At 35.8% G+C, this 18,729-nt stretch overlaps 1 long non-coding RNA gene across 1 annotated transcript; it reads right to left on the bottom strand.

The window, feature by feature from the left end:
* Positions 1-667: 667 nt before the first annotated feature.
* Positions 668-17,782, bottom strand: LOC135300015 (uncharacterized). Its single transcript, XR_010361876.1, has 3 exons — positions 17,713-17,782; positions 6,717-6,802; positions 668-1,568 (listed from the first exon to the last, which is right to left on the bottom strand). It is a non-coding gene; the product is annotated as an uncharacterized LOC135300015 (long non-coding RNA).
* Positions 17,783-18,729: the final 947 nt, after the last annotated feature.

Below are 18,729 nucleotides of genomic sequence, written 5' to 3'. Positions count from 1 at the left end.
TGTATTGCTATCTAAAGAGGGTACACAGACCTTAACCTCTGCCTTCAACGACTTGTGCTTTAAAGAGGATATTGGAAGGTAGAAGACCACTTCAATTTCTTCTTTCAGACCAGGGGAGAATAGCTATTTGAGCACATTTGAAAAAAAGAAATAATATAAAAATCAAGCTCTCCTTTGATGTCTTTGTAAATAAGCTCATTTTATTATGTATGAGAATTATGAAACTTGTTTTAACAGATAATGGAGTTAGACTAGATCTTCCAAAACCAGAATTGTTGCATATATTTAAAAGTGAAGTTCACACACTGACTGTAAAGCAATTTTCCACTTCAAGGAGCCATCACATTTCTTTTATTTAGGTCATATAAATTGTGTAATTGTCCTTCTCAGACATGGATGGTCTTGCTTACATTACCTATTCAGCATTATTTCCTGTAAAATCAGCAAAATACTAATGGAAGATTGATTCCTTCAATCAGCTGATACAGCTTTGCCTTTTTAATACCACTTCTAAGAGAGCCTCATCAGTCAAAATAGTTTAATAATGCTAAAGTTAACACATTGAATTTTCCTTCTTTTGCTTGTTCACTTAGTATGCTCTCTGTTTACATGGAATGATATGCAAAGATATGCTGTATCTATGTTTAAGATAACATCAATATTAAATACCGTCTCCTAAGAAAATCACGTGTCTGAATCAACCTTGGAAAACTGTTCCTATAGGGACAATAATCCTATTAATTTTGTTTCTATTTTCCCAAGAGAATTCACATTCTGGGCACCTGAATATCCTGCCAATATGGTTTTCTGCAATAGCTCAAGACAAGTTTGGGAAGAAAACCTCAGCCTGACTTTATCAGCCAAAATCCACAGCTCAGGTAATAGCTTATGAACAGGAGTCCAGTGTGAATAAGGAAACAATTCTGTATCACTGAGCTTTTATATATTCTGATTGTGACTACAGACTAGGTCATTTTTCAAAATGTCAGACAGTTTCTTATCAAAATGAGAATGACACAAGATTCACTTTGTCTTGTGTGACTTTGAGTCTCAGACTAAGTCACTGAATCCAGTAAATTAAATGTAAATTGTGGTGGATATATTTTGCAAGACTTACTCCTTCCCTAAAATCTGTGCCTGAGGTTGTCTTCAATGCTTTGAAGTAATGAACTATTAGCAGAATTATTACACACAAAGAAAATGCATCTAAAATTAATCTCTCTCTTCTGCCTGGTCTTTTTAGCACTAATAATGTATCTTAACCAATAAAAACATCCACACAAAATACAGAGAAAATTTTGCACCACTGAAGTTATGAAGTTTCTTGGTCAAATGGTGAGTAATTATAGAATTCAGAGTCAGTGCTGACCATGGCATTTACAATTTTATCTTTAAATCATCCTGGGTTCTTGTCCAGTTCACACACTATCCCTTAAGAAAATTAATCATGTCAGGATGCCATATGTGATAAAGCTTTGTTCATTTAAAGTAATCCAGAATGTTGCAGTTAGAGGAGAAACACCAGTTGTTATTCATGGATTGTGACGTTCTTGTTAAACTTCTTCAGGCTGTGAACACATCAATGAACAGGTCAGACTTGAATACTCCTGTCCATTCATTAGTACCAGAGGCTGCAGTTTAATTACAATTACTTGCCACAGCTGTTTGGCTTAAAATAGGCTACTGATAAATATGGAGCAAGTATACTTTCAAAAGCTGCTAGTAAAACAAAGTAAATAAAAGGTTAATGTTCAAGAAGAAATTATTCAATTTAATATTACAGAAAGTTGTGAAAGTTTTGTTATACTGTAAAAAAAATTAGAATTTACTATCATACATTACTGTTCTCAGTAGATCTAGGAACAATTACTTTCAACAAAAAAAATGTGATAATAGAATTCAAGATGGAAATTTATCATATTTTTTCCTATCTGTTTCATATTACCTAAAAGCAGAGTTAACATACACACATGCCACCCTGAAAGTTTAGCTGCAAGTCCATTAGCAGGTTAACCTCCTATGTCCACAGGATTTGGTCTGCCAAACAATTACACAAACATGTGCATGTATACAGAATGGCTTTTCAAGAGGGCTTTCATTCAAAGCCCGTTAAAGCACCTAATTTCATATTTCACACATGCATTCTCCTTCGGAGCAAGACAACACAGAATACTAGATAAAAAATAAGATGATCAAATACAGAATTATAATTTTCTTTAAATTTCCTGTGTGACTCAGAACTGTGACTCTCATAACTAAAAAAAGCTTACACCAGTGTATTTCACCTTTGCAATATTCTTCACGCACTCACACGCAAACCTCCCTCCCTGAGATGCTGAGTGATGCACGTTTCCATTAGACATTTCCTTTCATTATGTACCTTTTGTCTACACTCAACACTTGCTATTCAGCTATTTCTGCAAAGTGTCTCTCCTACAAAAGTGGATTGAAATTACTATCTAATCAGGCAACAGATATTCAAAGCTAGTTTAAGTGATTGTCAAAGTGCAAAGCACCGTAAAGCAAAATTACACTATTGTTACCTGCTAAAGAATTCCTAATTATTCCCTGTAGTAATGAAACTTCAGAGGTAGCAGAGAGCAGACTCCCACTTGATCAGAAAGAAATTATTTAATAAGTGCATCACTAAAATAAATTAATTAATAATCTATGTCTAATCCACTGCATTAATGAGTTATGAAAATTCTGTTTCTGAGATTCTAAAGAAAGCCAGTTTTCATTTTAGAGAGAGATTTGCCAACTTAAAAGTTATATAAGGATTGTGGAAATGGCCTCAATAGATCAGAAATATCATTGGCCCATTTAGGTTTTATTTAAATTAATTAGTATTCATTTAATTTCTAATCTTTACTATTGATTAGAATAAAAGAAGGATATAAAATTTGGAGGATGACATCAAACTTCCACAAATAGTCCATGAAGAGATCTTAATTTCACATTTTGCACCAGTGTTCAGTTCCTGGGGGACATTTATTCATAAACATAATCTTACAAAATTGAAAAAATTACTTTGTCCACCAAGTCCGTCCCTTTTGGCTTTCTTATCTTAGCTCTCCTGCTTTCATACAACAGTCATTTATCATTTCTTTGTTTGAAACTTATCTAGCACTTGGCCTAACTTTCTGCATTCTACATAACAGCTTGATATTTTGTAAAAAATGAGGTTTGTTCATTGTATAACAATGTTAAAATTTAACTTTCTATTCTTCAAAAAGTCATGTATTTTGTATTACAACTTACTGTGACCTTCCCTCTGTGAACAACTTAGCTGATGTGGTTTTGTTTCTTTTCTTGTATAAGGAACAGTTGCTTGAAAGAAGAGACAACTGTTCTCCTTTTAAACAATTAAAGGATAATAGGGCCATCACAGTTCAAAACAGTACTTATGTACCTGAACATGAGACTGAAAATCACCTAGCCAAGGTCCCAGAAAGCACAGGAAAATTCATAAAACATTTTAAATGTGGAAAGGTCAACGGACAGGCAAAGGAAATCTTTTTCAAACAGAGATTATAACCATGCATTACCTCAAGGGAGCTCTCTCCTGTAATCTTTAATTAACAACATATGACAGAGCAAATGACATTACAAGAAAAATTATATTGAAATGTAACACTATTTACATACAATAATATTTATTCCCTATAAGTGAGACTAATGCTATTTTAATATTTATATTGCTTTGAATTTCATGCAGTACTAGGAAATTTCAAGGACAATATAGCATTAGTTTCCTCACTCCCACTCTGATTTCCCTACCTACTCATCCTGCACTACATCCAGCACAGCCAGTTATTACAGTCACTGACAGTGGGACAGGAATAAAACAAGTTCCATCTGCCATATATTCAAAAGCGGGACTCAGAGCACCAAAGAGGAAACAGGTTTTTTAATATCCATTTATACCATTCAACAGGCAGGTTTAAGAAAACTTTTCATTCCACTTAGGTCAAGGTCTCAGGGTAGACATGTGATTTGTGTAACTGAAACAAACATTTTCAGAGGTTTTTAATATATTTGATGCTATTCCTTAAGGATATGATGTATTAATATTTGGTTCCTAGCCCGAGCAGCTAAAGATTTTGCCTTAAAAAAAAACAACCAAACCAACCAAAACACAGAAACTATAACATTATTCCACATTAAAAAAATCACATATCTTTAGTATTTTTCTCTCTAATTAGTATGAGTACCTAATTAATTATTCTCAAACTAATTGAACATGAAAAATTTTGAAAGAACCAGCAATCTGTTCTGTATTCCTGCACTGAAATTTTGCCTTTAACTCATGTCACTATCAACTGAGATGAAATTTATTTATACCTCTAATCACTCTATACAATATTTGTAATGAAATGTATTACCCTTAAAGGCACTATTTTTCTCATAGAATGGGACCCATTAAGAAGGCATAATCTCAAGTATCTAAATAAAATGTATTAAAACTATTTGGCAATCTTTTTATTCCATTTTGACCACACTACATATATTTACAGAGATAAATATTCACCCCAAACAGAAACTGAGTACAGATTTGAAAGATACAATGGACATAGACTGCAACAGACAACTTCTCCCTTATAATAGTATTAAAAGTATCATACAATACAATGAAAATTAAGAAGTTGCACATTTTTTTAAGACCTTACTTTTATAACAGTTTAAAAAAAATCCTCAAAAAAAGCATCACATCCTGCACCTTTCATGGTAAGGATGCCCACAACTAAATTCCAGCATGTGTTCCGTTAAACACCAAGTGGGTGTAGGATTAGGATTGAGGTATCCACAGAATTTAAACACAGAGCTGAATATCTTCTTTCAAAATGCAAATTAAATCAAATGTCTCTTTCAAGTCTGTACAGTTTATGATTCTGTAATTGTAAAAAATCATATCATAAATGTTATCTAAGCTTCCACTCTGAGTTTAAAAGCTGAAAAAAATAAGTCTCATTCAGTTGAATACTACAGCTGTAGAGACAAGGATATCCACACTCCAAACATCTACCTATGGCTTTTAAAATGAATTTATTTCATAAATTTGCACAACAGATAATTTTCAAAATTTTACCTTGTTAATCTTTTATGTGTTTATCTTTCTTTAATAAAAGATATCTTTTTGCAGCAGTAATTTTTGGCATCAATGGTAGCAATCACTGAAAAAAGTAATGAGCATTCTGTGGTCTTAAATTATGCTGTTATCTTTAAAATTAAATTATTGTCCTGTTTTCCTTCCACTCCCACTTTTTGACAGGTTCTTAGTTCAAAATCAGATACAATAAATGAAGAGGATACAGAATTTCATATGTGAACTTCATCAAATAATTCAGAAGATAAAGAATTCCACATCGGCATTTTGGGTTCGTTTCAGGTATTTTGTCTCAGAGCCTTGTGGGACAGAAGGCTCAGCCATTCTTTCAGAAGTGAGAATGACAGCAAATCATAGTGCCTGCCAGAATGGCACTTTGAAGAGGGGAGGGTAACCAGCACACCTATGGGCCATCAAAGCAGAAGCATCACTTGTGCTAGTGTGTACTGAGAGAAAGAATGATTTATTTCACTGGCCATATCTATAAGCCAACCCCAAGGGAATACTTTATTGAACCAGTATTAAACCTGAGAGCCACCAAAACTCCAAGAATCGTCCTGTTCTTCTGACATGGAAAATTAAGACTCTGGATTGTACCTGAAATTTAAATAACCGTGGGGTCTGAAAAGAGAGCCTTTTATTTGTCAGACATAAAGAATTATTAACTTCTCTGATAGAATGCTGAGACAGCAAAGCAAATAAACACAATGTGTCCATTTTCCCACCTACACTGCAACATGCTCATGACATCTACAGCTCTAAAATTCCTAAGGCAGCATATTATCATCCCTCTCACATACACCCCTCCTTGAATAAAATGCTTAATTAAGTAAACTTGTTCTTCCCATCTTTCCAGCTCTAGAAGAGCTAATTCATGCACTTAAGCATAAGAACATTAAATTATACATGAATGGATATTTATATCCTTTAAGAAAAACATCAAATATCAAAAAATATCAAATGTACCAGTGTAATTTATTTCTTGGTACCAGCAGAAAAGTACTGCTTCATACAATATTCTTTCCCTGTTCTAAAGAAATTTTTCTCTTAATGTACTAGAATGCCGGTAGATTCTTTAGCAGATATAACTCAAACTACTTAAATATAGTCCAATAATGTGCACAATTATGTGACAATGCAAACTTTCACACATTTGATAATCAAAGTTTAATCCTATGGTGCTCTGACCTGCAGATATTTCTTGGGACTGTTATTGGTTTCCAAGACTAGTTTGTTAAAAATATAAGAATTTTCACTTAAAAATAAACATTATTTCTTTGGAATCATAGAATAATTAACTTTGGAAAAGACTCCTAATCTCATCAAGTCCAGCCTTTGACTGAACACAACCATGTCAACTAAACCATAGCACTATACACCAGGGTCAAAGAGGTCTTGAGTTTATTGTGGAGCAGATAGAAGAAATGGTTCCCTTAATTTTGTCCATTAGAAAAATCCATTAGAGAAATATAATGTCTTCAAAAGCCCCTTCCTCTTACACTCTTAAACTGTGGATATTGTTCTTGAGGAACACAGTTCTGCAGAGTTGCCACAGTTACAGAAGAAAAATCTGTACCTGACCCAGCTGAAGATTATCCCCAGGAAATACCTGAACAGCCCAAAAGGAGGAACATCCAGTGGAGAGAGCAAGGTGGGCAGAGGAACACCCATGCAGGTGGCTCACAAAACCTTGTCCTGCCAAGAAAAAAGGTTGCTGCTTTTCAAAACAGCAGAGAATTTACGATACATCCAGTTTAATTTTAAACCAGATTTTTCTAATCAAACCCGGATGTCTACAGGGTAGGTATCACTTCAACTACATCTAACATCTTATGTGACCCAGCACAATGCACTGCTTTCAGATAGAGAATACAAATTAGTGTTACATTCCCACCAGTCTCCTTAAATTTACCTGAAAAAATTTAGATCATTCATTGCAAGCTAAGGTTTCCAAACTGGAAAGAATTTTTAAAAACTCATTTTCCTTGGGAAAATTGAAATAGGAATGGGAATTGAATGGAAAAGGTGAGAGTGATAGGAAATAATTTTACAGAATGGAAAATAACCCCCAAAAATGTAGCCTCACAAGACAAGTACATAAAGTGCTGAAGACTCTTCAGCTAAGACAAAAACTGAACTGCAAAGTAACCATTACAAAAAATCTATCCTCTAGCAGCCCTTTTTAGCTGTTTATGTGAAAAATGTTACTGTGTCCCATTTAAAGAGGGGAAGGAAAATTAAAGTGCAAATTACTTCTAAAAGCTACAGTTAGGGAAGACAGACATCAGAACTGGCTGTTGATCAGAAACCAAAAATCTACTGCTACTATGATTCATATTCACTTGGAGTCTGCATTTTTAATGCGTAGCAATTTTCAAACTTTTTTTCTCTTTCTGCTATTGTAAGCTTCATAAAAGATAGAAGAGCTAAAGAGGACTTGAACTAAAGAGGATTCAACTTTCTTTGAATTACATTCCGCTAAGAAGTCACAGCAGCGTCAGGCTTCTACCTCTTGCAAGATATTTACCTTCCTGGTGTTTAGGGTTGTTTTTTTTTCATGTTCAGGGTTCATTTTTTCCCCTCCTTCTCAAGGGAAGTCTAGGAAACCCTCAGTGCATTGACTATTTAAAGTAGAAAGCATAGTGCTATGCTCTACATTAAATTTGAGTTATTTTCTTTATTTCATTCTTTTCCTATACTTCTTAAGTCTTCTTGAAGGGAATTAATTCCTACCAGGAATGGAGTGCATAAGTGTTCGCAGTAAGTACTCAAGCTTGTTTTCAAATGAAAGAGCCTGAAGCTTCAACACTTTTACAGCATTTTCCTCTGATAGACTGAAGGAGGAATTGGTAAATCACTCAAAATACTTTGTTCAAAAAACTCCATTGACTTCCTACTGGTATTTGGCCTGACTTCAATTAAAGTACAAGGCCAAGACCATTACATTTTAAAATTGATTAGTCATTTTGGTCAGTTCAGTGAACATTTTGAGAGCATGTATGTGTATTGCATCTTCAGAAAATGCTGAAAACTTTGTCAACTTTGTTCATATGAGGGCATTCAAACTGGACAAAAAAGTTCCCAAAAGTGAAAGTGTCACCTAATTACACTACTTTCAAAAGGTAATTTTGCTTTCATAATTCTTGGGTCCCTTTGAGGGTTGGGGGAGCAGCATAAATTGACATTGTTTTCATGACAGATGTAATTTATATTAAGCACAGTTGATTTGCAGTACTTTTATGTACTTTACCAGTGCATATTTCCTTAGCATGTAAAAATTAATCTTTTAATATTTAAGAACATAGTTATGAAACACATCTTCACAAACAGGGTAAATAAAACACTTTCTAAGCCATCATTATCACTTAGGTTTTTCCACTAGTGCCTTAATTGCATACAGTCACAAGACTGCATCAGATAAAACCGACTTTATTACTGCACATCAGCAAAAAAGGAAAAAAAAGAAATAAAATACATCATGTATTCTGCATTTGCCACAAATTTCACTCTCAGCAGGAACAATTTCTGTTGGCATTCAGAAAGCATTAACTATGCCACAGAACTACAGGAAGGAGAGATCCAAAATTAACTATATTCAAGTTCATTTTGATGGTTTGTCAGCCAGATGAGTGATGTAACCAGGTTATTATGGTCACTCTCACATGCTTTCAATCTGCTCTAAAAATAATATTTTGTTTCAAATGAAATAACATTAATTGTATAGACAAGCAAAATCTCTAATTCTCAAGTTGACTATTTTCTTAGACACTGCCTCTTGCCCCCAACTCAAAAAAGCCAAAAACCTCCAAGTGCCATCCTCAGAGAGTTTACTATCTCACTGAGAACACCATCCAGAAATAGATTGTAGTCTTAGTCCCTGGCCAAATGGAGAATGCTGAACCATAACACAGGCAGCAACAGCACAGCACTGCACAACAAACTACACTTGCAAAACAAAGCCTTGCTCCCACTTGTTAGTGGAAAAAAATACCCTGCCTATAGAAAACTCCTGATAAAGATACCAGCTGCTCTGTAAAATAAATCATTCTGAGCATTTCCAGTAAAGAATTACCTGAAGTTGATGATTGTGTCCTCCCCTATGCTGACTCCAGTTTTATTTTTCTTCCTTCTGCTGCTGAGACAGCTGTGCTAACAAATGCTGACAAGAACTTTTTTGTCATGGTTTGCATATTCCTCATAATCAAGGTCACACAGACAAATGTAACATGGTGGTGGCTGGCACCTGAATGCTGCAAACACCTCCTGCAGGCTGTAAAATGAACATTTATTTTATACTTATTTAATATTTTGCACTTTAATAAATGTCTATGCTATATTTGGTTATTTCACATTACTGTTTTGGCTGAAAAACATTTATCTTATCTATTATTGAGTTTCTTTATTTGTTCCCTTTGCTGCATATGCTTGAAGGACATAACAACTGACCTCTCAGAAAATACTGAATAGCCATGAGAAAAAAAAGTACATTATTTCAAAAATCCAAACCCTTTAATTAAAAAGTTTAGAGGAAGATTGTAATTTTCATGTGTTACCATTCAACTGAAGATTATTTATATGTACCATTTTCTGCTTCTGATTTTGACTGATCTGAAGATATACATACAGAACTCAACAGCTCAAATAAAACACAGCAGAAGAAACCTAGTTTCCCCACTGCTTTCTTTTAAGATATACATTTAAATGAACAATTACTCCGGGTTTTGGTGTAATCTGTAGTAGCAGTATAGATCATTCACTCCTAAACACATTATAAAGAAGGGTAATAAATTTAACTCCTGTTTTATTGTCAAACTGAGATGAAACTTGAGAACAAAAAAACTCATCATTAGAAATAGGTATATTCATTTTCATTTACTGACTGAAATTCCACAGACATTTTCATTTCAATACAGACCTAACACCATTCTTCAGTTTATATATCCTGGATAATAAGGATATACTTATTTATTTCATCTGTAATCAGAACACTTCTCCAACTCCACAGGATATATTTTCAGTATGCATTTCACCTTTGTTTTCAATTGTACATTATTTTATTTTATCAGACTCCATGTCACTCTTGAGTTGAAAATCAGTTAAATGGCAAGAGTTCATTCCTGTGGTCACGTCTCTCCCATGGAAGAGTCACATAAATAATAAGTCATTTACCGAAAATCTATCCTCCTTTCTCTTTGAACTCATGTTCTATCCATCAGATATTGCATTGATTAGTCCACAAAGAATCATTAATTACCAAGTAACAAGACATTTCAGGTGTTCAATTAGCCACCAGATGGAGGCCACACAGTCTCAAAAACGCAGTAGAGGCATATGGCCATTAAACATGAAAAATGAGTACAAGTTTTGTAAAGTGGCTACAGAATACAACCTGTAAATCAAACCAAGCTCCTTATGTGACTGGACTTCCATAGGATTTAAATTAAACTCACTGTATGCTTTTAACCTGCAAAAATCCAGTCTGCGATTTCATCTGTATGAATCTCCCCTACCAATAAAACTCCAGCTGACATTGTTTTGCAATATAAGGTTTTGCAGAAAACACACATGGATAATAGAAATTCCTCCTCAACAATCTTAGATTAGAATGTTTTACTCCATTTTAGACACAGTTTTCTTCAGTAAACAGCCAGAGTTTGCCTTATTGGTATGGGTCTTTTAAAGGAATTTCAATACTTAGATGAGATCTAAGTCCCAGTGTTTCAATAAGGCAATATTGAAACTTTTCACAGATTCAAGAGCAGAGTGCAGGTAGTCAGTATTGCCTCACACAACAGAGAAAGTGAGACAAGCAGGAAAAAATGTCTCCCTATTCATTGCAAATCTAACGAAAACTGGGATTACAATCCAAGAAAATTTGAGTCAAAGCTAGTGAGACTTTTTTACAACATAATCATATTACTCTAGGAATAAGGGGATGAAACTACAAGAAGAAGAAAACACAAGAATTAGACCAGGCTTGTCATCACTATTAGAGGGATGAGGACTGGGAATGACAGCAGGCAGCAGAGAAGATTAAAAATTCCCTGAGAAATGATCACTGATCTACTTTCCTTTCCCCCCCTCCCAGAGGCAGCAGTGATAGGCAGCTTGACTTTCCTGGACCTGGTGTGGAAAGCAGGCACTTTGCTGCAGGCAGCAGCCTGTTCCCCAGCATCTTGCACAGGTTGAGTCAAGACCTCTCCTGACTCCCTCTTGGCAGCCCCAGCTGCTCCACTCAAGCACTCTCAGACACCTTGAGCAAGCAAGCGTGAAGAAAAGGTTAAACAATACCCTCTGTTGCAAGGCTTTACATTCCCTGCTTTAAGAACTAAAGCTAAGAGTGAGCAGAGAAATACCTTGCTTGTTTTGATAAAAGTAGCAGTAAAACGTGCACCACAGTTTGAACCACAGTATGGTTACTGAAAATTCAATTCCTTGTAGACAGCAATCCTAGGCCAGAACTAGCCCATATTTCACACACTATTTCTTCACTTTTCAAAATGCAGAGCAGCTGGATGCCAAAACCAAAGAGAGGGAAATGTCTTATGACTAGGTTCTACCTTTTGTTTCTCATACACAGTCCTCTGAGGATCAAAGATGTTATACACAAGGGACAGCGTGAAATTAATTCTGAGTTTATCTAAAAAAGAGAAGTTTTTGTGTTCCATGTAGGAACTTCAGATGTCTCTTTTCCTACTAAGCACTCTGCAATAGTCTTTTCCATTGCTATGAACACAAAAAGAATTTGTTACTTTTGTCCACTTTAGTTTGTGTAATCACACAACCAAGCAATTCAATTTAAAACACAAAATAGTGACAAAAAGGATTTACCCTTCTAATATTTAGAAATTATACTTTTTTTTAAAAAAAGTTCCCCTGGTAAAGTATATATACAGTTATTTGTTATTGTCTGGGGGGAAAAAATCCAATATAAATTTGTTAGAAAATAAAGATCTGTCATCAGTCTACAACTGAAGTTCCAATTAGAGCCTTAAAATACACACACCTACAGTTAATAGCCAGTAATACCATTTCATTACAAGGACACATGACCTTATTAGGGAGGAGGATAGCAAATTGGGGTCTTCTATATCCCAGCCTTACTTGGCCAAGATACAGATGTCTCTGTCTCTCAGAAGAGAGGTGATCAGTGGCTGGTGGATCAAGCACATCGCTGCAGCACCACTACCCCTTCTCGGTTGCACTTGCACCACCTGCCCACTCACACAGGACTGGATTGTTAGGCAGCCCTTTAGAAGTGCATTACATAGTTGGTGGTGATTGTGGAATAGTGGAGAAGGCATGAAGCAGCACTCCCACTTCAGACCATATATTTCTAGGTTCTGTACATTGTTTAGGCTACAGGAAGCAACTGAATGTGTATTTAAAGAAGATGCATATCTTTCATTTTTCTTCTTAATTCATAACTATCTCTCCAGAAACTGTAACCATGACTGTGACTTTAAACAGATTTTGCAGCCAAATAACATTAAAGTGTGGCAATTGGTGCCTTTTAACACTCACGGTCTGATTTGTGAAACAGGATTTTAAGTAATAAGCCATCTGTTGCTCTCAATTTTAATTGTTGCAATAATTATGTATTTTTAATTGTAATCCTAATTTAGATCACATATTATCACCAGGAAATAAAAGGCACTATTTGTTTTCATCAATTTACTGAGCTACTTTTAATATTTTAATCTGTTCTGGCACAAAAACAAAGACCAGTTCCTGATGAAGTAAAAGTATACTTTTGTACTTGAAAATCTGCCCATGACAGAAGCAAAGCAAAATTATGTCAATAAACCAAATTCATCTTGAGGCCTCCATTTCTAGAAAGCTTTATTCAAATATTTGTGTCGAGCAGTTGCTATGCTTGCTAAGACATAAATAACCAATAACCTATAAGATACAACCAAAATGCTCTATTAACATTTTAGACTCCTTGCCATGCCAGAATCTATACTAAGCTGAGTAATGTCCAGAGAATTACTCCCAGGTTAAGAAAACCCTTTGACATAAAGAAAAAAGAGGGAGTTGCTCTCTACCTTCTTCACTTCCTTTTAATGGGAGTAAATCAGAGAAAACACAGGATGACAAATGGAGAGGTTTCTCAGGAACATGCCCTGCAATCTCTACTGTTTGGAAGATGACATAATCTGGCCTGTTTGGTGATGATCCCCCTGCCTGGAGCACAGCCCAAAGGGATCTGAAATTAGACAAAGCCCTAAGCTTAACAATCAGATCACAATAACCTTTGCACAGTTTTGGAGAAAAAGATTATGTTAAGACCAGTCAAAATATCTACTAAAAAAAAGCAGTTTTAAGGGTAGAATATTGCTTCAAACCTCCTCTTAAAATTTATAACATTTAATGGCTCCCAGAAAGAGACTGTATTGGTTTGGAAACATACTTTAAACTAAATAACTATATTTCTGCTTTCAAAAAAGCTTCTATACCATTGTTCCTATAATGCCACAACAAAAACTGGAGCATAAGAGCATAATATCTTATACACTCCAAAACCATTTAGCTATTCAGAAGTGTCTTAATTGCATGACAGTATCAAAGATATACATGATGTTCTTAGAAAGTCTACCTTATATTTAAACTCTGAAATCTTGAGATAAACTTTATCAAAATTAAGAAGCATTTGACTTTCTCTTCAGGCCAACAAAAATTCAAAACTATACAGCCACCTAATTGAAATGAGAATGACAGAATGAACCCTAATGCAATCTAAAACAGACCCTGTCTGAAGTCAGAGTGAAGAAATAGATAGGCTTTAGCTTTTTCCAGATTTATATTCTCAGTGTTTCCCTTCATAAGAACAGTATATAGTCCTCACCAATCTATCCATGAGCAGCAAAACCAATTTTCAGTAAAACAAACATTTTCCTTTTCCATATCTTCATTTTCAGAAGATAATGAAAATACTTAATTTTATAAATAAATTAAATATCTCCCTGAGAACTACAGCAGATAAAAGGAGATCATGTTCAAATAGATGACTAGCTTCAAATAAAAATAGCTGTTCTTTTTTTTTCAGCTGGAAAATAGATCTCAGATAAAATACACCTCATGCTTCTGCAAAACTCTGCAAATTATTTCTACTGAGAAAGACTTTCCTGTTTGATCATGTGAAATACCCGAAGCCAATCAAAAGACCAGTAAGCAACTTTCACATAAATTGCCAGATTTACCTTTCAAGCTGAACTCTAGTTTCACCATTAAAAGTTATCATTTACTCATGCTGAGAGGTATTTGAGACAAGCACAGGAAAACTCAGAAGGGTTCTGAGCTACCACTCTGTGGTAACCATTGGTAAATGCTAAGTTTAAATGGCATCTCCACAGGCTCAAGCTTAAAATATAGCCTGAGCAACAGCATTACAGGCAAGGGCAGTGGGGAGTGAGGAAATGAAGCCATGAGAGGAGTTGGGTTGAGGTTATTTATCCCCTTCTGATCTTTTTAACAAGGTTAAATCAGTCAAAGCTCAAAAACAAAGCAGGAGTGATTTCTAAATATTTTCTGTGCAACTGAATGTTTAGAACAACTGAAATAATTGTTAACTTATTTGTTTATTTTATTCATATTCAGGAAAAAATAAACAAGGCATCATTTTGTTTGTTTTATTTGCTTTAGCCTTGCAGAACTAAAGTGAAATGAAGTGATGATAAGTTTTTGTTCCTCATTTGTTAAGTCCTTTCTACAGGATTTAAACTGTTGCAGTGGTGGAGTGTCTACATTTAAGTACAGAGGAAAACACACAAAATGCACACTTGTCCCTGCCCTCAAGATTTAACTAAAATTTAATTACTATATAGTCTAGATGCTTCTCTTTTAACATTACTTTTAACTGCATCTTTTAATTTGTCTCTTTGTCAAACAAGTATGCAATCCAGGGGGAAAAAGGGATGGGGGGAAGGATGTGAGGGGAAGGGATCTTGTTCTGCCTAGTATCATTATTTTTTAAAAAATACCAAATCCCAACAACAGTCTATCCCCAATTTTTGAAGAAAAAATACCAAAGCAAAGTAAGAACCCCAAAAACCAAACAAAACAAAAATCAGCACCACAGCCTAGCAGTGGAATACAATTATAAACTTGATCCAGACAAAGAGTAAAACAATTAAATTCTTTACCATCATAACTTTACTACTCATGTTCTCACCATTCCTTTTATAGCAGTGTTTTACATTAATGTGCTCCACCTGACAGGCTGACACATCCAGTTTTTATATTACCCCTGAGCTCCAAACAAAAGAGACCAGGAGGCAGCAACTATAAACTTTGCATTGCAGTGACTGAAATCACAGTTGTGGGAAGTTGGTTCTTCTGCAAGTATTGAAGCCACACGTTATAACTACCTTTGTGATGCTTGTGAGAAATTTTAATGAGAGGCCAGTTAAGTAATGAGACAGAAACATCTTTATTTTAAAAAAACATTTTTGCAATGATTCAGTAAAAAAGAGTCAGTGTGGAATCTCATTGCTTTACAGTGTAACTCTTTTTTAAGGACCAAATGCTCTCTACTTTATCCACGTGATTAAAAACTGCACAGTAAGCATTTCTTTTTTTCTGGTTACAAATCTTAAGCAGACATACTCATCCTTTTGGTTATACACCTCTGAGAAAAAGGAGTGTTAGTGGATTTGGCAGAGCAACATAGGCAACACTACCACTACAAGATAAAAATATTCACTCAATTGCTATCCCACATCCAACATGCTAGTCTTCCACAGAGAGGAGCAGCCAGCTGTCCATCCCCAAGCACTCCCAAAGCACCACATGCCTGCTGACTTTAATGCCAGGAAGAAGATTGAATATTAGTGCTTAGCAGTAACAGAGAACAGAACATTCTCTGTTTTCCCCTAAAGACAGGCAGGACATTAGATTTGCACTAGTCTCCACAGGGCTTGTGGCAAAAGTAAAGGTGCCTGGCAATGTTTTCTCTACCAACACATTAAGAGCCAGGTCACTATGGAAGAATTGCTACTGATCTAGGAAGGTGTAGTTTAAAAAATTTCTACACAAAGCTGTCACTGCTTTGGCTATCTCTGCTGCAAGCAAACATTACCTACATGAACTCTTTTTCTCTAAAGTCTCTCCTTAGTGTTTTAAGTTGATTTTTCTCTCATATGAAAGACTATTCAGTTCCAGGCCTGTATGCATTTAGAAAGTCTTGCCAAACAAACACTGAATCTTTTGATGGTCTTCAAAGCAAAACTTCTTCTCATGGGAAAATGTTACATTGGTTGAAGCACTGGAAAAAGTCAAGAATATATTCACTTTGATGACAGATGAAATGTAAAAAATACTTCAGAATTAGGAGGTGTTGCAAACAACACAGCTTTCACAATACCAAGATAAAAAACCCCAACCAGCAGCAGTCAGACACACAACAGATTTTATCTTTTTTCTTCTCACTTGGCTTCTACAATAAACATGTTATCTTTAACAAATTTTGCATTCTGGAGACACTACAAAAACTAAAACTATCCAACTTCAGGGTTCAGAAATTTACAATAATGATATAATAAATAAAAATTATATCTTAGGATTTCATACTGCTGAACTTGTATCAAACTTTTCTTTTACTAGGCACTTCTTTTCCTGGCTAGATTTTTATGAATGGCTGGGTGTTGAAAATATTTCTGTACTTATTTAGTAATAAAGTGGCTGTTGTACTTATTAAATACATACTATTTAATATATAAAAATTATAAAGCAAAAACATTTATCCATATTGAAGAAGTAGAAGCATAGAATCATAGATTCAGTTAGGCTGCAAAAGACCTCTAAGATAATTGAGTCCAACCATTAACCTAACACTGCCACCTTCACCACTAAACCATGTCCCCAAATGTCATCTACCCAGTATTTGAAAGCCTGCAGGAATGGTGACAAAAACAGTTCCCTGAACAGCCTCTTGCAATGTCAAACAGCCCTTTCTATGAAGAAATTTTCCCTAATATCCACTCTAAACCTGTGACACGAGTTAAGGCCATTTCCTCTGATCCTACTGCTTGTTACGTGAAAGAAGAGACTGACACCCACCTCATTAAAACCTTTTTTCAGGTGGTTGTAGAGAGTGATCAGTTCCCCCTGAACCTCCTTTTCTGCCTCACCTGCTCCTCACAGGATTTGTGCTCCAGTGCCTTCTCCAGCCCCTCAATATCCTTTTTACAGTGAGGAGCCCAAAACTGAACGCAGGATTCAAGGTGTGGCCATACCAGTGCCAAGTACAGGGGGACAATCCCTGCCCTGGTCCTGCTGGCCACACTATTGGTGATACAGGCCAGGATGCCATTGGCCTTCTTGGCCACCTGGGCACAGCTGGCTCATGTTCACGGGGGTCAGCCAGGACCCCAAGGTCCCTTTCTGCTGAGCAGCTTTCCAGTCACTCTTGCCCCAGCCTGTAGCACTGCCAGGGGTTGTTGTGACCCAAGTGCAGGACCCAGAACTTCACCTCATTGCACTTCATATCCCTGGCCTCCACCCATCAATTCCACCTGTCCAGATCCCTCTGCAGAGCCTTCCCACCTTCCAACAGATCAACACTCCTCCCACCTCATTTATTTTCATGTGCAAATTTAACTTACTGATAGAGCACTCAATCCCCCCATCAATAAGATATGAAAGAGGGCTGGCCCCAGCACCGAGCCCTGTGGAACACTGCGAGTAACCAATTGCCAGCTGGATGGAACTCCACCCACAACCTCTCTCCGCCCACAGCCTTTCAGCTAACTTTTTTACCCAGCAGAGAGCACATCAATCCAGGCTATGAGCAGCCAGTTTCCCAAGGAGAACACTGTGGAAAATGACATTTAGAATTTCATGCTAAAATTTTTAAACCACAAATTAGGATAAAGAAATATGGCCAGCTAATTCAAATTCTGAAGAAAATCAATACAGTCAATGTTTTTGAAGGAGGTCATAAAAGATGCTATTTTTGTATTATTTTCTCGGTCTTGATTTCTTATACAGTTTCACAAATATTAATGAGCCTGCTCAGAATTATCTGAAGCAGTACAGGCTTGTAAAAGAGTAAGTACTACTAGTATTGGCAAGCATTGAAGAGTTAATGTTACTACTGGATAATTACCTGGGGAGCATCAATAGGTGAAGAGTTCTAAATAACTGAACAAATGGATTCAGTGGGATCAATTAAACCAAGACTTCATCTTAGTGAGTTCATTTTCTTTTTTTCATTTTCTCTTTTTCATTTTCTCTCAGGTTTTTTTTGGTTTGTTCTATGCATATACACAGAAAGCACTATTTTCTGCTAGAGATATTTCTCTTTTCCATTGCAGCCAGATAACACCTCCTGGGACTCTACTGCACTGAAGGGGTGAATGACAAGTTACTGTGCCATCTAGTGAGACTACCAGCTTCTCCTGCTGCCAGACCGATACCTTATCAGGAATCCTGCACCACACAACCACAGGATTTTGTAGTCTGAGTGCAGACTGGAGAAGAAATACAAACTCTTGGACAAAGCTTGCTCTCTGCTGTAAGAAAAATGTCACAAGATATCACATGAAATCATCCACAAAAGGCATAAGACACACAGGATAGCAGGAAAAATATCTCACAAACTCCTCAGTGACAAATAGAAA

Source organism: Passer domesticus, chromosome 4 (assembly GCF_036417665.1).
Source record: "Passer domesticus isolate bPasDom1 chromosome 4, bPasDom1.hap1, whole genome shotgun sequence".
Taxonomy (NCBI): domain Eukaryota; kingdom Metazoa; phylum Chordata; class Aves; order Passeriformes; family Passeridae; genus Passer; species Passer domesticus.
Note: the sequence above shows the minus strand (reverse complement) of the source record. Positions and strands in the feature narration are given on the sequence as shown.